The sequence below is a fragment of the Rhinolophus sinicus genome, linkage group LG10 (genome assembly GCF_036562045.2).
Source record: "Rhinolophus sinicus isolate RSC01 linkage group LG10, ASM3656204v1, whole genome shotgun sequence".
Classification (NCBI taxonomy): domain Eukaryota; kingdom Metazoa; phylum Chordata; class Mammalia; order Chiroptera; family Rhinolophidae; genus Rhinolophus; species Rhinolophus sinicus.
The window spans coordinates 22,068,915-22,095,004 of NC_133759.1; the positions used below are offsets into that span (position 1 = coordinate 22,068,915).

Sequence of the window (26,090 nt, forward strand, 5' to 3'; positions counted from 1 at the left end):
CCCAAACCACACGTATGACGCCATTTTCTTTAAGTGAAACTTGGCATAGGGAGGCTGTGTATAGCATGAGTTCTTAATAGGTTCCCTCTGATGCTGGGCATTGTTTAAATGCTGCCTACTCTGTGTACTTATATCTGTAAACTGTTTGCTGAGTACCAATTTCCAAGCTGGAGGATTTTTTCCTCTTGCTTCAATTTCTTCCAAGTTTCGTTTGAAATGCCTGCCAAAGAGATGTGTCAGGAGTGGAGTTAGGTGTCAGAAATGCCGGAGCATTACGGAAAATACTGAAAGAGTATGAAGAGGATACTTCAGGCTGAGGCAATGTGGAAGGGGTGCTTCATGGATGAGGTGGAGAAGACTTATTAAGTGTTATTTCCGTACTGTTTGATAATTTACAAAGCATTCTCAGAAACCTGTATCATCTGACCTTCAGATCAGTCATGCAAGGCTTTCCCATCTCTCATGGAGGTCCCACTAACTTCCAATGCAGCAAGTATTTATTGAGCAACTAGTATGTACTAGGTGCTGGTATACCATCAATAGCCAAGGCTTCTGCTTCCATAAAGCTGAGGGTTGAGAGCCAAGACAGACAATAAAAACCAACAAATGAATCATCAAGATAACATAAGACAGTGAGAGGAGCCAAGAGGAAAACCCATCAGGGTATTGTGTTAGAGAGTGATCTAGGACGGGAAGGCTGCTCTTAGTGGTGACATGTGAGCTGAGAACTAAAAGTGAATCGCAAGCCATGGGGTGACCTGAGGGAGGGGCAAATCAAGCAGAAGGCAGTGTAAACTTAGCAGCTTTGAAGCAGGAACATGCTTGATATGTTCTACAAACAGAAAGAAGGCTGGCGTGACGGACTGGAGCTGAGGGAGAGAATGGTAAGGGACTCCCTACTTGAGTGTGCGTGACCATGTACAAAGAAAGAAGACAGAGGCGGAGGAAATGAGGCTCATATTTCTTGAATGTTTACAATGGGCCAGGCATTGAACCAAGTTCACAGTCATAGGTGGTGGAGCTGGGACTCAAAACAGGTTCTCTGACTCGAAATCCTTTAGTTTTATACTATACCACACCGCCTGGCCCACACCCCACCATCTGGAAGGCCAGCTTGGTTCATTCAGGTGGAAACAAGACAACTAGAAGGAACACTGATATTCTGAATCCTACGTCGGATCCTTTTAACCTGCCAGCCTATCTTGTGAGTGATTTTATATGTAGGCATAATGTTGGCCTGATTTTAAAAATTGGCATTTCTCTAATGCTAAGAAATATTGTTTCCATTTCCTGTCCTTGGTGGCCTCTGGGATGGAGAATAGCTGACGGATTCTACACTCTGGAGTAAATTCAAGCACTGCAGATAGAATATAATTATTAGATGTAACTGAAAAGGTGACTAAAAATAAATAAATAAATAAATAAAACATACTTAATGCCTCCAAGAAATGAATCCAAATAGATCTCGATCTGTATTACAAGGAGAATGCAATATAAGTTATTTTCCCCACCTTCCTTTAAACAAGTTTGAATACTCTCTGTGTCACTGCTTTTGCGTGAACTCAAATTGCTTTAGAAACCTGTCATACTGAATTAGCAAAAGCAGATAGTAATTCAGAGGGGTGCCAATGTGGCATTATTGAAAATTGCTGGTTGGAAGTCTTCCTTGCAGCATTATTCAGGGACAATAACTCACTTTCATCACCTTGTGTCAGTATGAGCAAATGATGAGCTTTCTGTGGCTTTTGGATTAAACTTTCTTAAAAGCCCATCATGAAGATGAAAAGTGCACAGAGCGCATATGCATTCATCAACAAGAAAACGGAAAAACAAGAGCACACCCATACATTGGTCCTACTCTATAGTCACTTGGCATGAAATACTCCGGAAGCGCGGACCCTGTGGCAGCCCAGCAGAAGAGTCAGGTTTCAAAAGATCCTGGACCTTGACATTGGAGCAAACTCAAAAGCTGGGGGAATTAGGAATAAATAGCAGAGACATTTAAAATAAAATACTCATCCTTGTGATCTTAATGATCGATCATGTCCCCAGGGAAGCCCTCCACATCCATCCTATCTCACCCTGTCTCATCACTCTCTGTCTTGTTACCTTCATATTTTTTTTCTTTACAAGACTTAGCGATTCGTTATATCACCCAATTCATCTCATGACTTGCTTGGATACTTCCATCCCTTTCACTTCAGAACATACCAGTAATCTCCATGGCAAGTAGGATCTTAACCGTCTTCCTCCACCTCAGGAACTATTCCTGGACCACAGTAGGCACTCAAAAAATATTTATTGAAGGGCTTTGGGATTCCCTAAAATCTTATTATACCAGAGTAGAGGCTATTCTGTGTGTAACAGTATTGTTTTATCAAGTATAATGGTGAAGCCTGTGAAAGTTAGAATCCAGGCAGCCACCAAGAACAGTCTGTCCCTGGCTCTGCTGACCAGAGACCAGCTTTACATTTAACAGTTACTTGGCAGAGGGACTATTAGGGGTGGAATAGCTGCAGAGCAAAGGTGGGTCTTTGTACCTATATAAGCGTGTCCTTACTAGGCTCAAGAAAAATGTTATACAAACGATCAACAAAACAAAAAGACAACCTACTGAATGGGAGAAGCTTTTGCAAATGAGACATCCAATCAGGGGTTAATATCCAAAGGATATGTTAAAAAACTCATACAACTTAACACACACACACACACACACACACACACACACTTAAATAATGGGCAGAGGACCTGAATACACATTTCTTAAAAGAGGACATACAGATGGCCAAGAGACATATGAAAAGATGCTCAATATCACTAATCATCAGGGAAATGCAAATCAAAACCACAGTGAGATACCACCTCATATATATATATATATATATATATATATATATATATATATATATATAATCAACAAATAACAACTGCTGGAGTGGATGTGGAGAAAAGAGAACCCTCATAAACTGTTGATGGGACTGTAAATTGGTGCAGCCATTATGGAAAACAGCATGGGGATTCCTCAGAAAATTAAAAATAGAGCTGCCATACAACCCAGCAATTCCATTTCTGGGTATTTATCCAAAGAAAACAAAAACACTAATTTGAAAGGATATATGCACCCCTATATTCATTGCAGCATTACTAGTAATAGTCAAAATATGGACGCAACCTAGGTGGCTATCAATAGATGAATGGGTAAAGAATGAAATCTTGCTATTGGCAACAACATAGATAGACCTAGAAGGGTATTATGCTAAGTGAAATAAGTCAGACAAAGACAAATACTGTATGATCTCACGTGTAGAAAAAAATAAATAAGTAAACAAAACAAAACAGACCCACGGATACAGAGAACAAGCTGACGGTTGCCAAAGACGAGGGAGTAGAAGGACGGGTGAAATCAAAATAACGACAAAAACTTAAAGATGGAGTGGGTGAGGGATAAAAAAAAATAATAATAATAAAAGGAAAATTAGTAAAAGAGAAATGCTATCCAATTCCTCAACACCTACTTCTTGATTTACACCCTGAAATTCTTAGATTATCTCTGTGACCAATCTATCTCAGAAAGCCTATTATTTTCTTGTAACTTTTTATTTTGAAAAGTTTTAAGTCTAAGTCTACGGAAAGGGTATAAGAATTGCACAATGAACACTCCGGATTGACCAATTGTTAATACTCTTTCATACTTGCTTTCCCTTTGCATGTAATATAGGTCTATGGCATGTTTTTATGTATGTGGGCAAGTATATCTTTGTGTCTTTGTATATGTATGTGCTTATTTATGTTACGTGTATGTATACATCTGTATGTTTATATGGGCATGATGTGTATATGTGAATATATATATATATATTTTTTTTTTTTTTTGGCTTAAACTATTTGAGAATTAGTTGCAGACATTGATGTCCTTCATCCCTAAACATTTCAGCATGAATCTACTAAGACCAAGATTAGTCCCTTTTATACTAAAATTATCACACTAGGGAAATTTAAAATTTAGAACTATACTGTTTTCTAATAAGCAATTGGTTTTTGAATTTCCCACATGTCCTTTACAACTTAACTTTGACCAAGTGTCCAATCAAGGTTTACACATTATATTTAATTGTCATATCTATTTAATTTCCTTTAATCTAGAATGATTCCCCAGACATTTATTTTTGTTTGTTTGTTGTTTTGTGTGTCTGTGTGGGGGGATTGATTGTTTGTTTTGGTCCTTTATGACACTGAAATTTTTGTAGAGTCCATGACCAATTGTTTTACAGAATTTCCCTTCATACTAAGTACCTAACATGACCGATGTAAAGTAGATGTGAAATAACTCAGATTTCCAAAAGGAATTTTTAGGCTGAAATACCAAACCAATGAAGAATAAAACATTTCTGACATATATATCAGATATCACCTGGTAAGACCTTTCCTGAATTTGTTAAAGGCCTCAGAATACAATTAAGTTAGTGCTTCCTACATATTAGTCACTCACATACTCCCTTCAGGAATTTTGCTACATTCAGTTTTACCTGTATTAGCATTTATGCAATCTTTTACTTTAATTCAATTGACTTATTTAAACTCTTTCTTATGCTAAGAAATAACAATGATATAAATGGTTTTGCTATGCCTGTTATAGTTTTCTAACGCCCACCAAAGTACATATATCGTGTTTACCTGAAAATAAGACCTAATCGGAAAACAAGCCCTAGCATGATTTTTCAGGATGACATCCCCTGAACATAAGCCCTAATGCACCTTTTGGAGCAAAAATTCATATAAGATCCGGTCTTATTTTGGGGGAAACACGGTAAATACATAAAAAGAAATTGTATACATCTAAAACTACCTCCCATACCATAGTGGAGTACTTGGGAAATACTGAGTAGAGTGTGGTCAACTAGGTTTGTGTGTGTGTGTGTGTGTGTGTGTGTGTGTGTGTGTGTGTGTGTGCGCGCGCGCATGTAGACAGAGTTGGCACAAAAGGCCTTCTCAAGAACTAAGGAAACAAGAAGGTTCCAAGGTTGCCAGGCTAGGGACAACATCCAAACAAATGACAAGACTTGCAACTCCTGAGAGACAGAGCTTCTATCTATAGTTACCTGATGTCAGGGTGATTCCTTCTCCATTCATTTCCCAGTATCTCAACAGGCAAGATTGAAAACAGGAAAATACTTCTCAGGCAAACTCTGAAACTGATGGAATCACTGTGTCCTCTGGAAGATCACTCTTTGTGGCCTGTAAAATGTGCATATTGGATCACAGAATTCCTGATATTTCACATCCTCTATGTTTCCCAGAAGGGAGACTGAGGCCCAGAAACTCTTGGTGAATTGTCCAAGATCATACTGCCAGTTGGAGGCAAACCAGGAACTTCCATCACCTGGAATGCCCAGGCCAGTTCATTCTACTTCGCACGCTTAGGTCTAAACCTATACAGCTATTTATATATAAAACCACCTATACATACACACCGTATCCATATATAAAACCATATATATATACACACACACACACACACACACACAACCACATACACACACTCACACACACGTATATATGGAAAAGCACATTCTGGCTTTCTGAGTCCCTCCTAAATTCTCTTTCAAGCACAAATGTGGCCAAAGAGCAAGGCATTCTCTAAACCTCACCCTTGCCATCTTTGCTACTCACCTAGCAGCCATCTTTCTCTGTGTCACTGTATATGTGAACCATGCAGACTGGGACAGCCCACACGCAATGCTTTTAGTAACTCTGCCCATCCTAAATCCAATGTGTACTCATACTATAAAAAGTCAGCTATAGCTCTCCAGATAATTATCCTAGGGCTGGACCTTCCACCTTCTTTCCATCTCAGATTAAACCCTTGTGGAACAGAAGACCCGGCAGGCTCAGAGTGGGTTGAGAAACACCCCACGCCTTTACTGGCAGCTGGTAGGTATCCAGCTATCCATTGGCCCAGGATGTTCGGTTTCATCCCCACATCCCATTGGTTACTAAGTTGTGTAGCATCTGTCTCCTGAGCATCTTTGTCCTCCATCCTCGCTTCTCCTTCCCTCTGATATGCCTTGGTGAGGGCCTTTATTTTCCTCCCTAACACTGTTACAAGGTCTCCTTCCTGTATTCCTGACTACCTGCCCACCAAGCTACCCTCCACACCAATGGCTCCTGGAGGTCCCTGAGACCCTTATGGGGGATCCGTGGGAACAAGACTATCATACTGTAGACATGGTTTGAATGTACACATCATAGAGACTGTTTTCATAATACTGTAACATAATACTAAAGACATAATTTGCCTTTTCTACCCTTATTCTATCACAAGTGTACAGCAGTTTTCCAAAGGCTTTCTGACAGGGGATATCACAACAGTGTGAATGTAGAAGCAGATCTGAGAATCAGACAGTCTTCTTTCAAGCCAGACATTAAAGAGATGTGCAGAAATGTAAATCAAATGTAAAACTCTTCTCACTAAACTTTTATTTTGGAAAACAAATTATTTTTCATAAAAATATGATCTTATATTAACATGTAATGGGTTTCTTGAATTAATAAACATGTTTTAAAATTTCTGTTTTTATTTTTGTATTATTTTATTGGGGAATATTGGGGAACAGTGTGTTTTTCCAGGACACCTCAGCTCCATGTCAAGTCATTGTTTTCAATCTAGTTGTGGAGGGCGCAGCTCACTGGCCCATGTGGGAATCAAACCAGTGACCTTGGTGTCATGAGCTCTGCGCTCTAACCACTTAGGCAAACCAGCTGCCCCGAAATTCCTCAGTTTTAAATTCTTATATGGCAAATATGGATACTATAACCTGCATAAACAAAAACTCTTTGGAATCCTCAGTAATTGTTGAGCATCAAAAGGTTTTTGATACCAGAAAGTTTGAGAACCACTGCTTGAGTTATTTTTTTAAAGAAAGCCCATGTTACCATGTTACTCCCCATTTATAATCCATTGCTATCCACAGGATAAAGTCCCTAATATTTAGCAGGAACCTTAGGGCCATCTATTGCTTTATCTCTTCACAAAGGCTGACACCCTGCCTGACTTCCCACTCCCCTACCCCAACACTCCCTCTGCCCCACCCAGCCACCCCCAGCACAGGTTTCCTAAGCCAGCTTTAGTGGTTTTGTATGGTGTTTACTTAGCTCCATTTGAGCATGTGTTCTGGAATTCCCTTCCCTGTGGGGTTCAAGTTAAGATTGTCTGCAATATAAATCTGTGTGAAATTTGGAAGCAGAAGTGAACCATCAGCGGTGTACATGGAAAGCTCTAGTGCAGCCCTCACACATTGTCACAGATCATCTAATTTAACCTGCCTGGGGAGGGCAGAGGTAGGCCCCCAGCTTGCCCAGCTCCCGCAGGGCTTTCACCCTCAGTTTCGGAATCTGTGTGAGCAGCTCCTGGGTAAAGTGCACCCCGTCCTTCTACAGGCAAAGGTTTCAGTTCATTCCCCCAGGTTCCCGTTTATCCTTGCCTCCCCTCACTTCAGTCCTCTCTGAGCCCTGCTGACCTAGAGCAACGTCAGACCCACCAGCAGCAGCAGAGGCGATGCCTTCTGTTGACCTCCGCTTCAGCTCTTTTCATCATCCTTGCTCAGTGATTTCTCTCTGCTGCTCCACCTGGGCCCTGCCAGGCCTCTGCATCCCAAGCAGCTCCCACAAATCTGTATGGTCTGATCCCTATAGTAAACCCATTATTCCATGTCATTCATGGGATAATGAATGACATGGAATAATGCTTCCTTGTTCACACCCTAATTCATACTAAGTCTCCAGGTGTCCTTCCCCTCCTGTCTAATGGAATACCAATTTTATCTTTCCTCAATCAACCCAAGGTCTCTGAAGCCCTTTTAAAGATATTCTCATCAACTCACAACCCAGGTGGACATGACACTTGCCTTCGTGTCTTCACTGTACCCAGCACTGTAATGCTTTATAAACTCAGTTTTCCACCGATCTGTCTCTCCCTCCTATGTCTGCTACCTCTATGAGATCAGAGACAGTATCTCATGATCTATATCTTTGGATCCCCAGTCTCTGGAACAAATGGATGTTTGTTAAATGACCTGAACACAGGAGAGCAGAATAAATACAACATTGCGCATTTCTAAATGTCACACACGGGGAAAGAGGATGAATGAGAAAGCTTGGAATTGAAAAATTCCCTTTGCTTCCACGCTGAAGGGTCTGCATAAAGTTGAAAGCTTTTAAAATCTACTAGGCACGAGAATTACTAGGGAACTTGTTAAAAATGCAGATTCTTAGTGCCACAGATATCCTGTGAATAGTTGGATATTTCAGATATTCTGATTTAGCTGGTTAGAAGCAGGGCCTAGAACTGTTCAGTTTAATAAGACACAGCATTCTGATGAAGGGGTCCTCAGAACACACCACTAGCAAAAACAATATAGTGGGAGGTGGGCTGCTTAGGGCAGTAGTTCTTCAATTAGGCTGTCCAAATTACTTGGTGGGGGGAGGTGGGGAGAGCACAAACGACTTGATAAAAATGCAGTTTCCTGGGCCCCACCCCAAATCTTCAGAATTAGCAGCAGAGGTGCTTTGAGTGTGGTGGGCATCCAGTGGGGTTTAAGTCAGGAGACTTTTCTCGTCTGGTTCAACTGCTTAGTCATAAGAACCTGCGGCAGGAGCATGAACGTCCTGTCTTCATCTCATCATCTAAACTCATCCCTGAATCTTCCATCTGGGAAGCAGAGACCACATGGTGCCTCTGGATATAAACGATGAATACACATAAGAGAAGACCCTTTGGGGGTGGTCATATAAAAGGATCCTAAAGAGAACATAGGGAACTTTGGGAAAAATACTGGATTAACAAACTGAAAGGAATGATTCATAGAAAGGACAAAACAACTGAAAGGATAAGCATCTCCCCTTCATTTTTCCAGAGAGTTTAAGTGTCCACACTGTGCCTATGACTCCCTTTCCAGTTGTTCCCCCACATAATCCAGGTCTGTGCTTTTGGGAACTCCTTGCCACATGTGGCTACTGAGCACTTGAAATGCAGCTAGTGAGACCGAGGAGCTGAACGTTTAATTTTGTTTGTGATAAATTTAAATCTAAAAACTAACACTTAATTCAGTTATTTGAAAATATTTAAGTATATTTGAAACAACTTGGATATGTAAATCTGTTTTTCCAACTGTAAATTTTATGAACTCTAAGTATAGGTCAAATGTTTCTGATGAAAATTCAGCACCCAAAGTGCAATGTGCTGTATGAATAAGATACACACTGGATTTTAAAGACTCAGTCTGAACAAAAAAAATCAATAAATTTTAATTTGATTACATATAAAAGTGATCATATTAGATACAGTGGGTTAAATAAAACATATTATTAAAGTTAATTTTACCTTTTTCTTTTTCCATGTTTAATGTAGTTACTGGAAAATTTAAAATTACATAGGTAGCTAGCATATTTCTATGGTAAAGTGAGTTCTATTTAAAAATGTATTGACTGTGACTACCAAATGTTGTCACTAGATATTTTGAAGCCATCTTGGAATGTGACTTTATAGAGGGAAATGAGAGCCCCTTTATAGTAACCCCAGCACTGTAGGCTGAGTCCAATGGTACTCTCATTTTGGAATCGCTATCTTTTCGGGGTCTCATCCCTTCCCACCTCCACCCACTATGCCCTCAGGGTAGCTGATGAGCCCCTTCCGAAATGAAGCCTTAGGGTTTTCAAGTTCCCATCTGGTGTCTACACACCTTAATCACCCTCTGCATTCAGCAGCCTGACTCCAAATGACTTTGGCTTATTTCAAAACACCAGACCCATTCCAGTTTGATAATTAATATTAATGAGAATATTCAAAACATATACCACTGCCTCTCAAAGAAGACCCAACATTATATTTTGAATCAAAGCACTGGTATCTCTCTCCAAAAGGGCCAGTTTTAAAGCCAACCACGCTCTGCAGGTTGAATTCTGGCATGTCTGTTACATCAATTATCAAACAGAAAATGACATTCTTTTATAATCTCTTTTATGGGTCTCATCTGTCTGAAAACTGCTTTGTAATTTCCCACATTATCAGGTGTATTGACTCGCACCTTGAGACAGAGGTTTTTAACTTGGAGTGCATGGTCCCCCAGTGTGGCCATGGCTAGAATGCAGGGGACCCACAACAGTGAAAGGTCTTTTCCAATTTTTTCCCCACTGATCTCCAATGAGAATTTGGTATTTCCTTACATTTTAAAGGCAAGAAACAGACTACACGACTATTATCAGTACCTATGATGGCACCAATTCAAATCGCAGCTGTTTTTCATGTGACAGCACAGTTGTTCTAGAAATCCTGAAAGAACATTTATGTACATCATGACTTTAAAATCATGATAGTTAATTCTTCTGACAATAGCCTCTCAGAATATATAGAGGCAACTGCTGGTCAACGTTTCATCTAGTAGTCATTCAGCCACAAAAGGGGGCAAGTGCATTTCCTCAGCTAGTGATCCAGGCTTCTGGGGATGCTTTATGGTTTTCCCTATCTACACGTGTTTGTTCTTCATGAATACATGGAAAGACATCAGCCGTTTAAATCATTTGTTACAGTTTTGCAAAACTAGACAGTTCAAATGAGAATTTTAAAAAAATTCTCTTAAGTTAGCATTGTCTTTTGAAATATGATAAGCATGTGGGCTGCAAGTCTAGAACAGGCAAGTTTGAACACAACTGATGGAGAAGTTAACTATTAAAGTGTATTATTCAAAGTAATTTAAAAATATATATATTTGACAGATTGGGCAGTGATATAGGTCATGCAAAATGTGTTAAGTTCTGTGAGAATTAGTGTTTTGTGTAATATTTTGTTCTTTGTAATCCTATGTACTTTAACTTTTACATTTAACTTAAACAAATTTTTAAAATATATTAATTTTACATTTTAAAAAATAAGAAGGGTTACATAGGTTTCCTTAGACTACCAAAAGGGAAAATAATTAAAACCCTCTGACCTAGGCATTATATTACTAATCTAGGATCCCAATTATCCAAGTGTTTTTAACTAGAGATACCTACTACACTTAGAATCCACAAATGTTACCTCGCAATGGTCACAGTCATGCTCACACTTCCCACTCCACCCACAACTGAGTAGAAAGAAGGTTTCTCTGTATTCCTTTTCTATTGTTGTCAGCATAAAGGAAACAGTAGAGAAAGGAACATGACTCTTTAATAGAAGTCATAGTTAATGATTTCACATGAGAAAGTCTTAGAAGTTGATGATGACTTAGAGATTTTGGAGCCTGGGAAGCAAGCAGTAACTTCCTACTGTGTTTCCCCGAAAATAAAAATGGATCTTATATTAATTTTTGCTCCAAAAGATGCATTAGGGCTTATGTTCAGGGGATGTCATCCTGAAAAATCATGCTAGGGCTTATTTTTCCGGTTAGGTCTGATTTTTGGGGAAACACATTAGTAACTCAATATATTACCATTAATTTTTCTAGAAACCAGTTGATTCTCCTACCTTCAATATGAAAAGTGAATTAAAATCTTGCCTGTTATTACTGAAGCTATTTCCCTCTGTCAGTTGAGTACAATATGAATGTATATTTAGAAACACTACAGCACCTTCCACTTAAAAAGAAAGCTATGCGGTACTTACACAGGAAAATGCGACTAGGCAGGAGAAAGTGACGCATATTGGAGGCCCATATTTCTCAGCACTGTTGTCCCAACAGTTAGAAACACGCCGGCGTAAAAACAACGCTGTCGCTTTTAGAAATTTTGTTCTTTTTTTTTTTTTAACACCAAAAACAAAATTTAGCCCACAATTTAATATTGCCTATACATATTCTTCATTACACAACTGGCATGCCAACTGTTACCTAAGCACTTCAGACTCTTCAAATCCCACACCCACACATTCTGAACTCATCTGCACCTAGATATGAATAAAGATGAATAGCATCTTGAGGAAATAGCTTCCCCATTCTCAAACGGCAAAAGCCATAGAGCAAACTCTTTGTAGTGTCTGATGGATTTTTCAGAGGAACAAGAAAGAACCCTAAAGCCACCATTTTTATTTATTTATTTTCAGAAAAATCACATCCTTCTATGGCAACCTACCTATTGGGGATTTAAAATGAAAAGGGACCTCAGACGTCCTTTCCGGTATTGAGGTGCTATGATTCTCTTACAAATAAGTGACTTTTTTATTTTGTTAAACTTAATTAGGTTTTGGTAGGTGAGCAGCCCAACTCAGCATCACTTTATGGAGGATAGTTCTAGGAGAACTTGATGAAATTGCAAATGCTTAGAAACAGTCATTCGCTTGCATGCTGGGTAAATAGGAAACCATGCTGACTGTATTTATTTTACTATCATTATGTCTCCATGGGGTGAGCAAGTAAAAAAAGTGCAGGCTGTTAACAGCTTCATGATAAATATATACATACATATATATGTATATGTGTGTGTGTGTGTATATATATATATATATATATAGAGAGAGAGAGAGAGAGAGAGAGAGAGAGATACAGACGTAGATATACATATACATATATATCTATATCTATATAGTCACATATACACACACACACAATATACTCTAAAAACATTTGTTTTTCCTGTATCTCAAACCATGATTATAGGAAATCCCTAACACTTGATGAATTGTTTTCCAAATGTTTGTTTATAAATTGGATGTTTTTCACTTCATTCATTAGTGTTCATTCATTCATTCAACATGTTGTTATTGAGTGCCTACTGTGTGCCAGGCTGGTGGTGAACATCAGATACAGTGGTACAAAAACAGGCACATCTTTGCTCAAAGAGATGTTTCACAAGGTGGCTAGGTGCCCAGGGTAACCTATAGTAACCTCCTATATTATTCAGCTTGGGCTGCCATAACAAAATACCATAGACTGGGTAGAAAAGGAATTTGGTTTTCACAGTTCTAGAGACTGGAAGTCCAAAATCAAGGTGCCAGTATGGTCAATGTTGGGTGAAGGCTCTGTTCTCGGGTTGCAGATGGCCATGTCCTGCTGTATCCTCACACAGTGTCATGCAGGGTGTCATACAGGCTATCCTGCAGGGTCTCAGCTACCACTCCCCACTTCTCGGCCAACCAACCAACCCCTTGCTAACTGCAATCCGCCATCCACTTCTCTGCCAACCAACCAACAACCAACCCCCTAGCATAGCTACGGCAGTTATGCTAGTGGCTGATGGCCAACCAGTCACAGCTGGTGGCCATCTACTACCCGAGCCGGCACCTTTCCACGTGAGGCCGAGAGCCTGGAAACTGCTCTCTAGGACTCTGCCCCCACACAAGGCCTTACTGCTGTGTGTGTAGGTGGAAAGAGAGGAAGCAAGCCCTTTGGTGTCTCTTATCAGGGCACAAATCCCATCATGAGGGTACCACCCTCATGACCTCATCTAAACCTAATTACCTCACCTAAACCTAACTACCTCCCAAAGGCCTCTCCCCCAAATACCATCTTAAGAGTTAGGGCTTCAACATCTCTTTAACGTCAAAGGTGCTATTTCACCTATCATGTTAATTCAACAGACCTAAGTGTTTCCAATCCATCTCAGAAGAGTGGGACCTTGGCTTCTCTGGGGTTCGGCTCCTGCAGTGGTTGGTGGGACAGGGCCCCAGACACCAACAGGGAATGAGTGCTACAGCAGCATCAGATACCTCAGGGACCAGGTGGCTTAGGGCATGAAGGAGAATGAACTAGACTCTGAGGCTCAGGTAAGCTCCTGAAGCAGAGGTGGTTATATCTCTGCAGTGGGGCCAAAATCCATAACTGATGGGCTTTTTAAGTCAGGTATTCTTACTTCAAGGTCTGCTTGCATCTGTGAAGCTTCTCATGATCAAGTTCAATCAGGCAATACAACAAAACACATAAAGATAATATAAAATCAGAATAACACCAAGACTCAATGGAATAATAAGCCTGAGGTTTTTGCAAAGCTGCAATTACACAGTGCTTTTAACCACGCGTGCTACAGTAGGCTGGGTGCATATCTACCTCTTTGCTGTGTGGAAGCCAACACCCACCAAGCTCAGCCCCTCGACTAGAAATAATTCAAGTCTTCTAAGGTTTGATCGTTTCCTTAAAAGCTTGCATGATCAAAGCCAGCCTGGAATGGAAAGGGATCAAAAGAAAGGAAAGTACCAAATGCAGGTACAGATTTTGAAATGACCTGGACTAACATTCAGTGGGGCTGACTTCTCAGAAATTCCTCCTGCACCTCAAAGAAACAAGCAACACACACCGTGCCGAGGCTGAGTGCCACTTTTCCCTGTGATCTTGGATCCATGCAGAAGCCATCAAGAACTCTTAGCTGGATCTTTGACATACAGACTTCCAAAAGGGAATGCAAAACTCCTTGTGATGTTTTCAACAGAAATAAAAGGGAAAGAATATTCTCACATTTCTCTCCCCCCATCTATTGTTGAAATTAAAAAGGTGGGTGAGGACATTCAGGTATCTTCCGGTGACTCAAATCAGGCTTAGGGCTCTACTGAGTGTACGGCTCTGCCACAGCACGTAGGGCCTATGAATAATTCTAACGCGTGTCTGGTCCTTTGTGAGGGCTTTTATCTCCATGGTCCAAAGGGCTCCTCACGGCAAGGTATATAGGACAAGAAAACCAAGGCTCAGAGCACGTAAGGAACTCTCACCTGTGTTAATACAGCTAATGGCAGAATCATATTCAAAATCAGGCATTCCAACTGCAGAGCATAACTTTACACAAGCTTGGGCACCTAGAGCTCCCCTCTCTGCATGAGGCTGGAGATAGCCTGTGGATGTGTTTTGTTTTTAACTAAATTGATTTCACCATTAAACATTAGGAGCTTTCACATAAAAAAAAAAATCTGGATTTCTGACTTTTTTTGGAAAATCCAAAGGTCCGACTCAGACTGCTGCAGGCAACAGAAAGACAGAGTTAAGAGGACAGAGTAGCTCACTTCCCTGTGGATCTTGCCATAACCCAAATATGATCAAAGACCCCCTCCCTCTGCCTCCGTGAGCTACTGCTCAGCTACACAAAACTCTAATACGTCATGCTGTTCCCTCTTTCGGGTCTATGCTCACATGACTTCCTTCCTCCTGGGACGCCTCTATCCGTCGTGCCAGTTTGATGGCTATAGGTAAGCGATCTTTCAGGATTCAGTTCAAATGCCCCTGGCTCCATGAAACCAATTCCGGTATCTCTGGGAAAACTAACCAGGCTTTGTTCGAGGCTCTTGAACATTTTCTTGTGCTTGGTTTATTGAACCTCTTTTCACATGTTCATAGTCAGTGCTGGTCACCTAGTGAAAAATTAATAATGCTGTGATCATTCCTAAAAACAAAGACAAATAATACTTCACACGTGCCAGATACTATTCAAAGCACCTTATACGTGTTAACATGTAAGCTTCACAACTACCTATTGTTATTCCCGCTCTACGTAGAGCAAACTGAGGCATAGTAAAGGTCAGGAAATTTTCCCAGAGTCACTCACTCAGCTAGTAAGTTGCAGAAGAGAAATTAGAACCGAGTCTGGCTACCTCTGGATAGATGGGTGGATGGTAGGTGGACAGTTAGATGGAAGGGAGGGAGGGAAGAAGAGAAAGAGAGAGAGAGGAGGGTAGGACAGATGAACTCTCAGAAATAGGGAATGGCAAGCCAAACAGAGAGAGATGTGAAGGAGCACATTCTGTTGTAGGAACTGCAAGTCTTTCGGTGAGGAGGAGGAAATGCTGTGTGCTGGTCAATTTTAACAACAGACTCTCTAGGAAAAAAAAACACTGCTTTGTAATGTATGTTAGTTGCTATGGTGTAAATACTCCTGCCATAGCTGATTTCAAGCTACCAACATAATATCACCGAATGCAGAGCTGGAAAGAAGATACGTGAACAATTGCCGATACTAATCAGTACTAACACACCAGCTCTAACACATGGGGGTGTAGGATATGCCAAGGAAAATGACAGATAAAGAGATAGGTAGGACCGGGTGATGAGGGACTTATTAAACCATACCAACGATGTAATCCTCCTCTATGAAACCAGGAGTAATTTAAAAATTGTCAGTAGGGAGTGACATGATTTATGGATTTAAAGAGTTGGACACAAGACGGGTACACAATCAACATTTTAGAAATTCACCTTTCCTACATCTTTCCTGCATGACCGTTATTGCTGCAGGGAAACTGGTCAGTTATTTCACTCCTTTCCTACTCTATCCCTCTAGCTATCAGTTATTTTGCCCTCCACCTCCCCACTCCCATGCCCTTATTCTAGGCTCCCAGAAGTGTTCCAGGTGTCACAGGCCCTCAGGATCGTAGTGTCTATCTGTCATTGTTGGGTCTGTGGCATGTAAGTGCTGGAAAGCCTAAGCAAAGAAGTGGGCCTGACCCAGCTCGAATAGAGAAGCCATCATGTGGAGTATAAATAAAACAATCCCAGACATGTCTTTGACATTATCGACCATAGAGCTGGAAGGGGCTTTAGAAACCACTTAGAATCCAATCACCCTCTTACTGAGGAAGAAGAGTGGAGGGCAGGCCACTTAGCTAGCCTAAAGCCACTGAGCTGGTGAGGGCCAAAGCTGGAGCTAGAACCGGGTTGCCTGGGTCTCAGTCAAATGACCTACATGGACATAAAGAGTGTGCTGTCTGAGATGTTGCCTTTATCCTGCAAAGCCAAAGGCTTTCTTAAACGAGCTTTTTCTTCTACTAAGAAGGTTCCACTTCATCAATTAGAACAGACAGAAACATGGCACTATCCAGAGCAGGGACCTCCTGTCATCCTCCCCCAACAAGGACAATGTGAGCTATCTGTTTAGGAAACACTCCATGACCACAGTCTCCTCTCTGTCACTCAAGGCCTTATTACCCAGTGTAAGAATTCTCTAGATCCTGGCCTTTTCCCATGGGTCTCTATCCACCTGCCAGCACTGAGGCCATTTCCTGATAGTGAGGAAGTGGACAGAGAACAGCAATAAACCTTTACAAGCCACTGTGGCAGCTTTGCTTTGAAAAAAAAGAAAAATGTTGGAGGGGAAGTTAAAACTTTTGGCTGAAACGCACTGTAGTCTGATAATTCAACCGCACTTCAGGTGACATTGGCCAAGTCTACAGGGCATCGGGCCACCACGGCCACTGGAAACTGAAGCGCAGGCCAGGGATCACCCAGCTAGTAGCCAGAGGCTGATGCTGCTCTGCTGAAGCCCATTTTCCAGTTCTTACAAAAGCATCCCAAAGCCTGGCTGTGGCCCTCACATGTGACCCTCTTTCGGCTAAAACGATTATTTTCCACTTCCCGTGCCCATTAGTATCCACAACCACCATCCCTGTGAATAGGGCAGAGAAAGCCAATTTCTTGGGCCAAAGAAGTGAAAACTGGTCTGGGGAGAAAGATCTGAGAGAGGGAAAAGCTGCTAACGGGAGCTTTGTTACAATCTGCCCAGGCTGTCCCAAATCACATTTACTGTCTTAGCGTAACAGCTATGCTTGCTTTCATCCTCAAAAGTAGTGCAGTTGCAGACAGTACATTATATGGTTACCCTAGTCTGGGGTTCTTAGGGTCATAGACCTCCAAGGCATCTATCAATATCATTCATGGGATTCATTAACTCATTAAATGGAAAAAAGTCACGCATTTACATGCTAACAATGAGCAACAATTTAGCACTACGTGTTATTATAAATGCAGGCCACAAACTCCAAGTGCAATACCAGTACCAGCAATTTTGTCAATATAAATCAGATCTCTTCATATCACCACACAGCTGGTACTGTAATCTCACAGCATTTGGGCTCATCCCTACTTCAAAAGAACGGTAGCCATTCGTCCCATCATTAGAGCTTGTTATAAAAACATGGGTAGGCCACAATGTTTTATATAGTCTATATAATCATCTCAATAAAATGTACATTATCATCGTATTGCTACATTTTATTCACTTAAACACATTCTGAGGTCCTGAAACTTGTCAGACCACCAAAGGGCACCATGGCATAAATAAGACTAAGAGCCCATGGCCTGCGAAAAGGGCTCTTCAATGAGCAGCCACATTAGCAAGAGATGGGAAGGTGAGAAAGAGAACCACACCCTCTGGCCGAGGAGCTAGCCTGCCTTTGAGTTATCTAGACCATGAGGAATTATTGAGGAATATTATCTTTCCCAGTACAGAGCTTCTTCTATGTCACTCCCATTAGCTTTCTTTATCTTCATAGGCCTTTGTTTTTCTTATCCTTCAGTTTCAGTTTACTATCAACTATCTCTTAATCTTCTAATCGCTGGGTTCTTTTCCTTTGGGGGTTTGTTTTCCCTAATGGACTGCCTCTTTTACCCCCATTCACTTTTTTCTTCTACCCCCACCCTCTACTGTTTCTCTGTTGCCTCTCTCTTGACCTGGCTGCCTATCTACCACACCACTTTCATGGTTTTTGTAACAGATGCTTGGGGCACTGAGAGTCCACACTATCCCTTTCATTAGGGAAGGGTATTAATTTCGTTTCGAGAAAGTGTTTTTGAGAAGCCACTGAAAAAAACCCCAAAAAACTGACCACCCAGATAAATGACTATGAAACAGTTCATGGCAGGAGGCTACATAACTTTGCAACCCCAAGCTTGAATATAATTTGTAGACAGGATGGAAAACGTTCCTGCTTGATACTGCCTGATGACCAGATGCCTAGGGAAGGTCAGCAGACTGGGCCAGGATTCTTCTCAGTGCACAAATTCCCAGTCTAGCAAAAAGAGCATGGACTGCTTAGTCACTGCTCACAGGATGAGCCCTATACAGGCCTAGACAAGGATCCCTTTCTAAATCAGAACTGAGGTTAGAGGACGAGAATGGAAAACAGTGTGACTTCATGACCTTTGTGTTTTACCTTTAGACAAACATACAAGTGCCCTGTACCTTCTCCCCACCCCACCAGGGGAAATATTTGTCCTGAAAGAGCCATCTCTCCCAGCAAGGTACTGAATACTTACATGCAGGCTGAAAATTCTATCAATGATGAGAGAGCGAGAGCGAGAGCGAGAGAGCGAGAGAGCGAGAGAGCGAGAGAGAGAGAGAGAGAGAGAGAGAAAAGGAGGAAGGGAAGGAGAAAGAAGAATAAAAGAAAGAAAAAAAGGAAACTAATCTATACTTGAAAACATAATTGTTTTGTAAAGTATTACTCCATGTTTGAGAATGACTCACAATATTTTATTTTTTTACATTTGTTGCCATTTTAGTTCTAATAAAAGGCACAAATCTTTGTTTAAAAAATTGTCTGAAAGTGTCGTGATGCTTGCACTGGACCAGTGTTAACATAAAAAGTAGCTCAGACAGTTTAGGATAAAATGAAACCGTAAATTATACAAACTTTACCAATCTATTCATTTATCCTCTTAAAGGAAAAAAGAAATGTTTTTATCATGTTGGTTCTTTTTAATATTTACTCATTTATCTATTTTAAATGAATTATAGGGCTCTTACTGTTAACTTATCCCCTTTGGGAAAATAGATGTTCCAAGCCTGTACGTGCTCGAGAAGATTGCAAACTTCATTCTCATAAAAAAATAGCCATTTAATATGACATGTTGTGATGTATTAATTCCCTAAGTTTTTATAAAGCATATATAACTATAACTAGTATGTAAGATATAAAAGCTTCCATCCTGGTTCCCAACCACTTGTAGACTATAAAGCTCATCAAAATCACAATCTGTAGATAAAATACAAACTTCATTAATTTTTATGGGTTATTCAAATCTAAATATAGAATAAAATATTATATTTTTATTTAAAATAAAATCCATGAGGATAAAGCTTCTCAGGTTCTACTTGGTCATTTTTCCTCCATTGCCAATGTCTTCTTCAAACTCCATAGAACCTTATTATTTGGCTCCTCTTGTTATTAAAAATAGGTCAAGCTCAGATTCTCCGGTTCTTGATTATTTTTTTTAAATACCTAACTGAGAACTGGAGTTCACATTATGTATTGCATAAACATATTTATTCATTGTTTTCTGAATAAATTTTTTTCATCACCTTTTTCCCAGAGCTTATTGCTTACTAGTAATTGTCATAAAACAAACTCATATTTACACGATATAAGATAAACACACACCCAAAGAATTGCCCTATCAGAATTGTTGTGTGGACACTTTAACACGTCAGCACACAGAAGAAAACTAAGTAGAGGGCATGTGGATCACAAAATTAGGATGAGGATACAGCTAACTCTCCTACAATCCCAGAAAAAGCTAGAAATTGGGAACCAAGCTATATGCCCTGGTGCAAAAAGATGTTATTTCTGCAGTTCCTAAAAGACAGACCATTTCTTTTAGATTTTGTCTTACCTAATTTCAGCGTTACACCTTTTTTTCCTCTAACACAGTTGTAATCCAACTAAACCAGCATCCCCACATTACCCTTCTGGGGTGATCTGGTTTTTAATGGTTTTCCCTGAAGAGTGGGGCAGCTGTGCATATTTTCACCTACTTACAGAAAAACAGTATTCATTTCTAATGAATTCTCTAGAAAGTGAATGCTTTCTTTGAGATAACTGAGGACTGTGGCATTCAGACCAGCCAACCAGACACAGATGGCAGATTGAGGTGGTGGGAAAGAGGGGGAAGGGAGAAGAGCCATTTCTGTCACACCAAATCCCTTTAGCAGCCAAGCCTCATCTCCCCTAACCCCATGCCTCCATGACAGCACTGTTCCCTCACCCTCACCTCTTCCTCCTCCTCCCCTAGTTACTGCTGGAGGGCTCTGTCCTGGCTTGTCACAACATCAGGGACGACAATCCTGTTCCAGGTGACACAAATGCACCACGTTTTCACCATCTGCCTGTAACTCTTACCCCCTTGATGTGATTCTGAGAAACAGGCTTTTCCCAGTCACCCTCTCTAATTATGCCAGATGACTTTTTGTGGGTTTGTCTCCAGCAGAAGGACATCTTGGTACTGTAGCTACAGAGAAAAGACATGGGATGTTCTTAGACATCAGAATTCTGTCCTACACGAATGCCTAAGAGTATATGGAATCCCTATGCTTATGGAGAAATTCCCCTTTCTTAAAGGGGCTCAGTGGTTAAGAAATCTGCAAAGAACTATTTTTCCCCTTTCTGAGCCCCAAGTATATCCACTGGAAAGATGATATTTTGCCTCAGATTTACATCAGCCTAACATTTCACCCAACGGTCAGAAATCCAGAAGAAATAACACCAAATCATCTCATTGGATTCAAAGGGATTTTTCTCTCTGATGTACTACGTCTTTTCTTATTTACACAAATACCTGGGGGTGGTGCAGGACAGATCTACATAACGGAAGTTTGCCAAAATAGTTGCGAATCTATTTAATCTTTATTTAGAATAGTCTAAAAGCTAAGTAGAGTTTTGTTGATTTGAGGGCTTGTAAGTATTCTACTGCAATCATTTGCAAACAAGGTACATTTGTGGTGGTTTATCAATTATATGATAATAACTTTTTCTGGTTATACTGATGGAGGCATTTATGAAAAATTAGTAAAATGGTCTATTTTTTAACAAACAAGTTTTTCCCTAATTAATTAATTTTCCCTAATTAATTTTAATATGCTGAGACACAGCAGCAGTGAACACCATGCATATAGGCACAAACACAGTTTATTTTGACCAAGGGTCAGAAGACAGTGGTTCCAGGATTAGTTACACTAGAGACACACTGAATGGCCCTACATCACTGAATCTCTGAATTGGGAGGACTGATATCTGAGATCCCTTTAGTTCTACTATGTTGTGATCCAATCACCAGGAAGGGACTCCATTGCAGAATACAGTCTCTGCAGTTTGAGACCACAGAGCAAATCTCTGCTCACATTTGTATTCCCTCCTTCCACTTCTCCTCACCTTTAAAAAGGAAATGTCTACCAAAAAGTTCAGAAAAGCAGTCCAATGCCAGCAGCCAGTTCCATAAATCTGCTTCCAGTACCAGGATCCATCTTAACCAACATTCACCCCAACAGACCCTGAGGGGAGGGGAGATGTACCATCAGTCTCCCCAGTGCCACAGCCACAGGGGCTCACAGGTAAGGGCTGGCACTTACAGCATGGCCCTGGGATCTGGAGTAAAGGGCTGGAGGCCTCACCCACACTTCCATGTGGACAAAGGGTCTTTAGTATCAAATAGGGCTGGGAGCGTGTAACACTCCCAGTGTTCTCCACCCACGAGAGGACCCAGTCCCACCGCTTACTGAGTGGACGATGATGAGCAAATGATTTCTTCATGGCTTAGTTACCTCACCAATAAAATGGAAAAACATAACTTTAACTTTCTTCCGGGGTTGTTGTGAGGATTGAAACTAAAACAGCGCACATACAATATCTAGAATACGGCCTGGCACAGAGTAAGGGCTCAATAAATGCCGGCGCTGGTTAATACCTGTCTCCCCAGAATAGCTCAGCAACCTGAAAGAAACCCTCCTTGGTGAGGATCTGGTCTTCCTTCAAGTGTTCTCAGAGGCCATGTTCCAACCTGTTTCTAGGCAAAGGGAAGTGGCCTGAGCACAAATCCAGGTAATAAGCTCCCAGAAGGAAACCGGCGCTGGGGCGAATCTTGCCAAGTGAGGGACTTAATTCTGGGGTCCTACCTCAGGTATCCAGGGAATTCGGAAGAAGCCAGTGCTCTATTCCCCGACGCCTGGCCTGTGAGGGTGTGGCCTTTGTGCTCAGGAGCTGCACCGGGAGCCTGCTCGGAGGGAATCCGGATTCCCGCTCCTTGTGGGCTCTGAAGCTTGCAGCGGGGTTACAGGGAACTCGCTGCTCCAGGGCTGCCCCGGCATCGGAGGACAGACCTCGAGATTCCTCCCGGGAGCTCTGGTCTGTCGACGTCTCTTCCGGAAGGATCTGGCCAAGGCATGGGGCCCCCCAAAAGGGGACTGCACTGAGCTCTTGCTTTCTCCCACCTGGTACGGGAAAGCAAGGCCACCGCAGACACGGTTGTGCCCCCAAAAGCCTGCGCGTGGGAGGTTTGAACAGGGAGGACCAGAAGGTTTTATACGGCTCGAGATCCACGCAACCTCCAAATTCTTTTATAGGTACAGTAGGAACCGAGAGCCGGACTCTCAGCCAAAGACGCTGCTTGGAGAGGGGCGTGCACCAACTCCAAGAGAGAAGGGTTAAGTGAGGTGCGTCCAGGCCTTTGGCAGCCCAGGATATTCCCCACCAGAATGGTGCCCGGGGGCAGTCCCTCCTTTGCAACAGCAGTTCAGGCCCCCTCCCGCAAATGCTCTTCCATTCCAGATTGTCGGGGTGCAAAGGAGGAAAGAGCCTCGCCTTCTGGCATCGGCCAAAGCGTCTGGAACAACCAGAAGGATCTACCTAGGGGCTGCAAGGTGGTGAGACCCACCTCTGGGAAGGTCCCAGGGCCTGGGAGCCGGGTCTTCCCTCATCCGATGCCCACACTCCCTCGACCAGCGCGCCCTCCAACTTTGCGCTCTAGAGCCCCGGGGCTCAGCATGGGGCTCCTCTACTCCCTCGCTCCGCCCCGGTGCGATTTGCGGAGGGGTTGGGGTGGGGGATGTGTCTCCCACTGCAGCCTCCGCCCCTTCGCTCTCCTCCAACCAGTTCGGACCACTGTCTCCTCACCTGGCGCTGGGGAATTTCCCCCTACTCTGCACACAGGCCTCCCTCTGGGGGCCAGGAACCCCCTTCCCACCCTGCGGCTAAGGAGACATCCTTAATTCTGGAGCGCCCCGCAGGGAAGGTGGGCGTGGGTCTATGGACCCGGCTGCGGAGATGGAAGGGTGTAGAAGCCGGTGCCGGAGAAAGGAGGGGACTACGGTCCTCTGAGAGCCAGGAAAAGCATCCCCGGTCCATGATCTAACCACTCAGTCACCGCCCAAGACACCAACGCATTCAGAATCTCGCCGGGAGGTTTCTCCTGGAGAAGAAGAGCGCCCCATCCCAGTCACCCAGAAGCCTGCCTTCCCAAGTCTCCCGGTGCCCCGGCGTTCCAGGGCTCCATTCCACCTCTCTGCGCCGCCCCAAGTACCCAGCCCCTCCCCCACCTGTATTTACACACCCGGGCCAGCGCCCTCCCGACTCAAATCCCTTTTCCTCCCTATCAGATGACTGGGGCTGGCTCCTCGCCCACATTAGCAGAGCATTTTGGTCGCCCCTCAACCAGATCAATCCCCGACCCTCAGCTTTCTCTACCCGCACCGGCAACCTTTTCCCTCTCAAAACCACTTACTTCACCCACCCGGATCTGCACTTGCCGTTCCCACATCGCACAGCCGCAAGCCCCTCCAAGGGTTTCTTTACCGAGTTGGGGGTGGCATACTCAAGGATGGACCGACTCCCGCCGCGCTGGACAGAGCCTCAGGGGTAGCCGCAGCCTTCCCCGACTTCCCACCTCTCCTATTCCACCATCTCGGCTCCTAACCAGCCCCTACAGGCAGGATGAGCACTGCTGTGTCCCAAACCCTCGCCTCTCTAGCGGGAGCTGCAGGGAGTGAAAAGTCGACTGGCAAGAACACACACAGAGAAATGGGCAGATGTATACGGCAAGGGGGGTAGGGTGGGGAAGGCGCACGAGAGAACTAGACGTGCAACTTGCACGGCATGGGGTGAGCACCGCGCAGGGAGGGGGATCACAAAAGTTTGCAGACTGTTGCACTGCAGCCGGCTGCAAGGGGTCAAAGAGGGTCGACTTCCCCTCGCCAGGAGGGGTCTCTCCAAGGGTCTGCGCCAAGGGGAACAGGGGTTTTGGACATAGCTCAGAGCTGGTGTGATAGTTCTCTTCTACTTGTTCAGGTAGGAACGGCCTAGGCACCCGGGAAGAGAGGGAGAATACCGCTCTTTGCGAAAAGCAACAGGCGGCAGCACCTTACCTTGCGCCAGTCCCGGGCCGGGGTGGTTGCTCCATCCTCGTGGCGCAGGGAGGAGGCGTTGGGTGCGTATGCCTGGGGGTGTGCGCGCTGCCAGAGCTGCAGCGGCCGCTATCTGCACCCGGCTGCTAGCCCGGCTGCCCACCCCTGACCCGGCGTGCGGGGCGGTATGATTTCTCGGCCGCGGCGGCGGCTTTGGTGCGCCGCGGCTGGAGCGCGGGACGCGGGGCGGGCGGTGAGTGGCTCCGCTGGCGTCCTCCGGCGCCTCCACCCAGCGCGGGTGCGGCCCCGGGCGGCGGTGCAGGGCACGGTTTGGCTCCAGCGGCTGCGGCGGCTGCTGCAGACCCTACGCCGGGCCCGGGAGCCTAGCAGAAGGAGGAGACAAAGACGTGCGAGAGGCGAAGCGCCGCTCGTCCAGATGTAGTCGGCTCAGTCACTAAAGGGGAATAGCCTCCAAAACCCAACTGGGGATAAGGGAGGAGGTGCTAGGAGGTCGGAGACGGGAAAAGCAGCCGGGAGTGAGCGTGACAGAACCCTGCCACCGCCTCACCCTCGCTGCCCTCCGACCTCCCGGGTGGGGGTCCGGAATGGAGAGAGAGGGCGGGGACTGAACGTTTGCTGAGGGAGGAGATGAGCTGAGGTGGGAGTATTAGCATCCTCTGCCGCCCTCGCCTTCCTTCCTCACACCCCCTTGCATAGCTCCACTCGCAGGATGTTACGGCCCCATTCTTTCCCCAGTTTTACTAACTACTGAGATCAGAGCTAAATTTAAGCTGGCAGAAGAAACATACCATGGTGATGGACTTGATTGTCCTCTAATGAGGAAAAAAGAGGATGCTTAAAATCCACTAGACAAATGATCGCCTCCTGGGTGCCAAGTACTGTACTAGGTTATTTTGGGGTGGGGGGACGAGTAAGGAGGAATACCCCCCTTGAAGACTCCATGATCAGATCTCAGAGGGCTCATCTGCAGTTTCTGAAACCCAAAGTTCTGGGCTTGAGTCGTGGCCCCTGATCCCTAACCCCAGCCAGTTCAGTTTTTCAAAGCAGAAGGTGTTCGAGGAACTCAATATTTCCTCTTCTTCCAGGGATAACTATGAACGTGCAACTGAAATGGAGTGTATAGGCCCCTTAAAAAGTGTGTTTTCAGGTTAAAGCAAATGACTGGTTTTAGTAATGTTCTTATTTCATGACTTAAATGACCAGATCTGCACCAGAAACAAAAACAAACAAAAAATTGG

General features: G+C 43.3%; 1 protein-coding gene across 9 annotated transcripts in view; it reads right to left on the bottom strand.

Annotated features, from left to right (window-relative positions):
• LRRC3B (leucine rich repeat containing 3B) overlaps window positions 1-25,451 on the bottom strand; it is an 86,095-nt gene extending 60,644 nt beyond the window's left edge. Inside the window, exons 1-2 of one of the 9 annotated variants that reach the window (XM_074312746.1) lie at window positions 24,853-25,449; window positions 5,100-5,235 (exon numbers count right to left, since the gene is read on the bottom strand). The gene's annotated coding sequence lies outside the window, so the exon portion shown is untranslated. Of the gene's footprint in view, window positions 1-5,099; window positions 5,236-15,216; window positions 15,238-21,868; window positions 21,988-22,608; window positions 23,967-24,212; window positions 24,484-24,852 lie in introns of those variants that run through there. The other 8 variants (XM_074312747.1, XM_074312744.1, XM_019745302.2 and 5 more) reach the window with 8 other exon arrangements.
• Window positions 25,452-26,090: the final 639 nt, after the last annotated feature.